At 41.0% G+C, this 5,749-nt stretch overlaps 1 pseudogene; it reads left to right on the top strand.

Moving 5' to 3' along the window:
• The first annotated feature begins 371 nt into the window (after positions 1–371).
• On the top strand, positions 372–2,828 carry LOC122282313 (annotated as a pseudogene).
• The last annotated feature ends 2,921 nt before the right edge of the window (positions 2,829–5,749 follow it).

Raw genomic sequence — 5,749 nt, 5'->3', positions numbered from 1 at the left:
GAAGGCATCAAGTCGAAGCTGAGTACATGTAAAGCGACGTCGTATTCTTCTGCAGTTAGTAGTTAGTTGTTATTCTGTTAGAATGGAAATAGCAGTATAAAACACTGCTTTGTTGAGGGAATGATCATCTGAATTCTTGTAGTCGATTCTGAAGGAACTTTTGGAGCTTAGGGATTGCTCAAAAATCTCTACTAAGAAAATATGATGAATTCTTGATTGTTTGGTAGTGTGTTTCTTGCACGGTGAGATTGTTTGGTGTGCTGCATTAATTTGTTTAGTTTCTGTAATTCACAACACAGATCTTCTTCTGGTGATTGCTCGAGCAGGAAGCACGTAACAATTGGTATCAGCATAGCGGTCGATCCTTACTGATGGCAGAAGGGACACGAGGAGCATTGAAGGGTCAACAGCAAGAAATGGTGCAGCAACAGTTGGAGCATCATCAGATCGCCATTTCTGGCATGGCAGAGAGGTTAGATCAAATGTCTGATGTTTTAAAGACTTTGGTGGAAACTGTGAATATAATCTCTCGTAGGGAGAGAGACACTCCTCGTGATAGAGATAATGATGCTAGATCTCATGATGAAAGGGGAGGGGTTCCAAGGAATTTTAGATTGGATTTTCCACGTTTTAATGGACTTGAACCTGCTGGTTGGGTTGTTTAAGGCTAATCAGTACTTTGACTGTTTTCAAGTTCCCTTTCATCAGAAGTTAATGGTTGCGTCACACCATATGGATGGGGAAGCTTTGGTTTGGTACCAAAATGGTTTAGACTCGGGGCAATTTAATTCTTGGGAAACCTTGGTGGTAGCTTTACAAACAAGGTTTGGACCATCCTCATTTGATGATCCTATGGAAGCTCTGACTAGGTTGAGACAAACTTCTTCTGTGAGTTTGTATACTTCTCAATTTGAGGCATTGACTAATAGATTGAGAGGCTTATCTGAACGACACAAAATGAGTTGCTTCATTAGTGGATTAAAGGATGACATTCGAATTCCTGTTAAGATGTTTAATCCATTGAATTTAGGGGCTGCTTTTGGGCTGGCTAAGTTGCAGGAGGAATATGTGTTGTCCTCCCAAAAATCTTGGAGGCCTACTAATCACTATGCTGATAAGTGGCCCATTAACACCACTGCTCTTAATGACTCAGTTCTCAGAGTTCCAAAGGCTTGTTGCCTTTTAAGAAGGTTAATCCTTCTCACATTGATGAAAAGAGAAAAAAAGGCCTGTGTTTCCATTATGAAGAAAAATGGAATCCGAATCATGTGTGTAAGAAACCAAAAGTCTATTTTATTCAACTTGATTCTGATATAGACAGCCAACCAGAAGTTGAGGAGTCTGAGGTGTCTATTCATGAAGAGCCTAAGTCTGATGAGGGTGATAGCTTGGAAGTTTCTGTCAATGCTATTTCAGGATGTATTGGGGGTAATGCTATGAGGTTACATGGTTATTTGGGCTCTTGTGTTGTTGAAGTTCTGGTTGATTTAGGGAGCACACACAATTTTTTGGACCCTGCAGTGGTTCAAGCAGCAAAAGTGAAAGTTCAGCAAGATTCTTGTTTGCAAGTCTGTGTGGCTAATGGGGAAAAAATTGTGACTCAAGGCAGTGGGCAAGAAATCATTAAGCTTCAAGGCTCAAGGTTTCCTGTTCCCTTTCATGTTCTTTCTTTAGGTGGTTGTGATGTTGTACTTCGGGTCCAATGGTTGAAGACATTGGGCTCGATTACTTGGAATTTCTTGGATATGTCCTTGAGTTTTACTTGGGAGGGTCAAGCCATTACATTGAAGGGCTTAACTTCTGCAACTATTCAGATGTTGGTTGGTGCTAAAGGCTTCAAGTCTGATTTTGTGAATAAGCAAGGTTGGTTATTCCAATTGATGCTTATTGATCACGAGCCTACTAAGGTGTGTGTTGCAGGACCAGTGTCTGCAGTGCTTGAGGAGTTTGCTGATGTTTTTGAGGAACCTGTTGGATTGCCACCAAGACGAGAATTTGACCATCCAATTAACTTGAAGGAAGGGGCTTCACCTGTTTCTGTTAGACCTTACAGGTATCCTCATTACCAGAAGTTTGAAATTGAAAAGATTGTTCATGAATTGCTGCAGTCTGGTGTGGTGAGACCGAGCCAGAGTCCATTTTCTTCTCCAGTATTGTTGGTTAAGAAGGCTGATGGTACTTGGCGTATGTGTGTTGATTATAGAGCTCTTAATCAGGAAACTATCAAAGACAAGTTTCCAATCCCTGTTATAGATGAATTGCTGGATGAATTGTTTGGGGCACAGATATTTTCAAAACTGGATTTAAGGGCTGGATATCATCAGATACGAGTAAGGGATGGGGATATTGAGAAGACAGCCTTTAGAACCCATTAAGACCATTATGAATTCCTAGTCATGCCATTTGGCCTTACCAATGCACCTGCCACCTTTCAAGGGTTGATGAACCACATTTTCAAACCTTTTTTGAGAAGGTTTGTGTTGGTTTTTTTTGATGATATACTCGTTTATAGTAAAACTCTTGAAGATCATTTGAAGCATGTGCACACTGTTTTGAGCATATTAAGGCAACATTCTCTTTATGCTAAAAGGTCAAAGTGTAAGTTTGGGGTACATGAGATTGAGTATTTGAGCCATATTATTTCTGGGAAGGGTGTGCAGACAGATTCTTCAAAAATTGCAGCTATGGTTGAATGGCCCATTCCTAAAACCTTGAAGTCATTAAGGGGGTTTTTAGGTTTGACTGGATATTATAGGAAGTTCATTAAAGGCTATGGCTCGATAGCTGCCCCTCTAACAGAATTGTTGAAGAAAAATTCATTTTGTTAGAATGAACAAGCTGTTGTTGCCTTTGATATGTTAAAAGCAGCTGTGAGCAGTCCTCCTGTGTTGAGATTGCCAGATTTCAATAAACCATTCACCATTGACTGTGATGCATCCGATGGGGGTCTTGGTGCAGTTTTAATGCAAGAGGCTCAACCTATAGCTTTTTATAGCAAAGCTTTGAAAGGGAAGGCATTGTTTCTGTCGACATATGAAAAAGAATTGCTGGCTTTAGTTTCTGCAGTGCAGAAATGGAGACCTTATCTTCTTGGCCATTCTTTTAAGATTAAGACTGATCAACAAGCACTCAAGTTCTTGGTAGAACAGAAAATTGGGACTGAAGCTCAACATAAATGGGTTTCAAAACTCATAGGTTATGATTTTTCTGTGGATTATAAAAAAGGGAAAGAGAATTTGGTGGCTGATGCTCTTTCAAGAAAGGATGAGGAAGAACAAGCTGTCTTGGCAGTGATCTCCTTTCCCACTCCCTTGTGGATTGATGAGTTAAAAGGAAGTTATCCTTTGTGCCCAAGGATATATGATATTGTTACTAAATTGCAGATGGGAGAACCAGGCCCTAAACACTTTTCCATGCAACAAGGGCTGTTGTTGAGGAAAGGGAAGCTGGTGGTTGTTCCCGCATCTTCCATTCAATCCAAAATCCTTGAGTATATTCATAACAACCCACAGGCTGGCCATGTAGGCTATCACAAGACACTGCATCGTGCTAGAAGGGACTTTTGGTGGGAAGGTATGAGGAAAGATATCAGGAGATTGGTTAAGGAATGTGAGGTTTGCCAAGTCAGTAAGAATGAGACTGTCTTGTATCCTGGGTTGTTGCAGCCCTTGCCTATACCAGATTCTCCATGGTTGGACATCTCCATGGACTTCATTGAAGGATTGCCACTTTCTAATGGAGTTTCTGTCATTTTTTCTGTTATTGATCGATTAACCAAATTTGCTCATTTCTTTTCTCTTTCACACCCCTATACTGCAGCTAAGGTGGCTCAAGTCTTTTTCACTGGTGTCTTTAAATTACATGGCCTTTCTCGTTCCATTGTTTCAGATAGGGACACCGTTTTTACAAGTGCCTTTTGGAGGCAATTATTTCAGTTGCAGGGAGTCTCTTTGGATTTCAGTTCATCGTACCATCCACAGTCAGATGGTCAGACAGAGGCCTTGAACAAATGTGTAGAGGGCTACCTAAGGTGTTATTGCAGTCACAAGCCTAAGGAATGGAATTCTTGGTTGCCAATGGCTGAATGGTGTTATAACACCACTATCCATTCTACCACTAACACTACTCCTTTCGAGGCTCTTTATGGTTACCCTCCTCCTCATTTGCTGGCTTATGTGCCAGGTACTTCTTCCAATGATGCTGTGGATAAGCAATTAAGGTCCAGGGAGGAAGTGTTGTCCTTATTAAGAGATAACATCTTCAAAGCTCAGCAGAGAATGAAGTGTTTTGCTGACAGGAAAAGGAGTGACAGATCCTTTGAAGTGGGGGATTGGGTATTTTTGAGACTCCAGCCTTATCGACAAAAGACAGTAGCCATGAGACACAATATGAAGTTAGCCCCACGTTTTTATGGTCCTTTTCAGATTCTGCAGAAAATTGGGACAGTGGCATATAAGTTGAATTTACCTGACACTTCCAAAATTCACCCAGTTTTTCATGTCTCATGCCTTAAAAAGAAACTGGGTCAGCACATTGTTCCCTTGCCTACCTTACCTCCTACGGATTCTTCTGGGCAATTACAGCCTGAGCCTCAACTGATTCTTGAGAGAAGGTTACAACAGCAGGGCAATCATGCTGTTACTAAAGTGTTGGTTCGTTGGGTAGGGGCTACTGCTGAAGATGATTCTTGGGAAACTTTGTGGAAACTGCAACAGCTCTATCCTCATTTGGTGGGCACTATACTATGAAGGGGTGTTCTGGTTGAAGGCCTTGTGGGCAAGTCCCTGAAGGAGGGGAGAATGTAAGGGGTGTTCTGGTTGAAGGCTGAAGTGAGAATAACGAAATTAACGGCCAAGCTTTAAACGGTGCGTATCGAGAATAAGGAGGAAATAATTCGTGGCTTCAATACGGTGCGTATGGAGTTAATAAAACGGTGCGTCGTGGGAAGGCATCAAGTCGAAGCTGAGTACATGTAAAGCGACGTCGTGTTCTTCTGCAGTTAGTAGTTAGTTGTTATTCTGTTAGAATGGAAATAGCAGTATAAAACACTGCTTTGTTGAGGGAATGATCATCTGAATTCTTGTAGTCGATTCCGAAGGAACTTTTGGAGCTTAGGGATTGCTCAAAAATCTCTACTAAGAAAATATGATGAATTCTTGATTGTTTGGTAGTGTGTTTCTTGCACGGTGAGATTGTTTGGTGTGCTGCATTAATCTGTTTAGTTTCTGTAATTCACAACACAGATCTTCTTCTGGTGATTGCTCGAGCAGGAAGCACGTAACAAAATATAAATGAAGTGCAAAGGCTAACTAGGTGTATAACAACACTCAATAGATTTATGTCAAAGTTGACCAATAGATGTTTGCCTTTCTGCAAAGTATTTCAGAAGACTCAATCCTAGAATAACGAGTGTGACCAGGCATTTAATGAGCTGAAACATATGTCTAACCCACCCCTTCTAGGTCAAACTAGGCGAGGAGAAACATTATGCTTCTATTTATCAGTTCCCTTGGTTGACATTTTAACAGCACTGATAAAAGAAAAGAAAAAAGCCCAAATAGCCATATAGTATACAATCAAAGCTTTGAGAGGAACTGAAACTTGCTATCCACGAATGGACATGCTAGCCTTAAGGCTAATAACTACCATTCGCTAGCTGAGGCCATACTTCTAGGCTCACCCGATCAAAGTATTAACTAAGGCTCCACTAAAGAAATCACTACAAAAGCCTGATACATCCAAACGCCTT

Source organism: Carya illinoinensis, chromosome 11, assembly GCF_018687715.1.
Source record: "Carya illinoinensis cultivar Pawnee chromosome 11, C.illinoinensisPawnee_v1, whole genome shotgun sequence".
Taxonomy (NCBI): domain Eukaryota; kingdom Viridiplantae; phylum Streptophyta; class Magnoliopsida; order Fagales; family Juglandaceae; genus Carya; species Carya illinoinensis.
The sequence above is the reverse complement of the archived record's forward strand: the minus strand, read 5'-3'. Positions and strand labels throughout refer to the sequence as shown.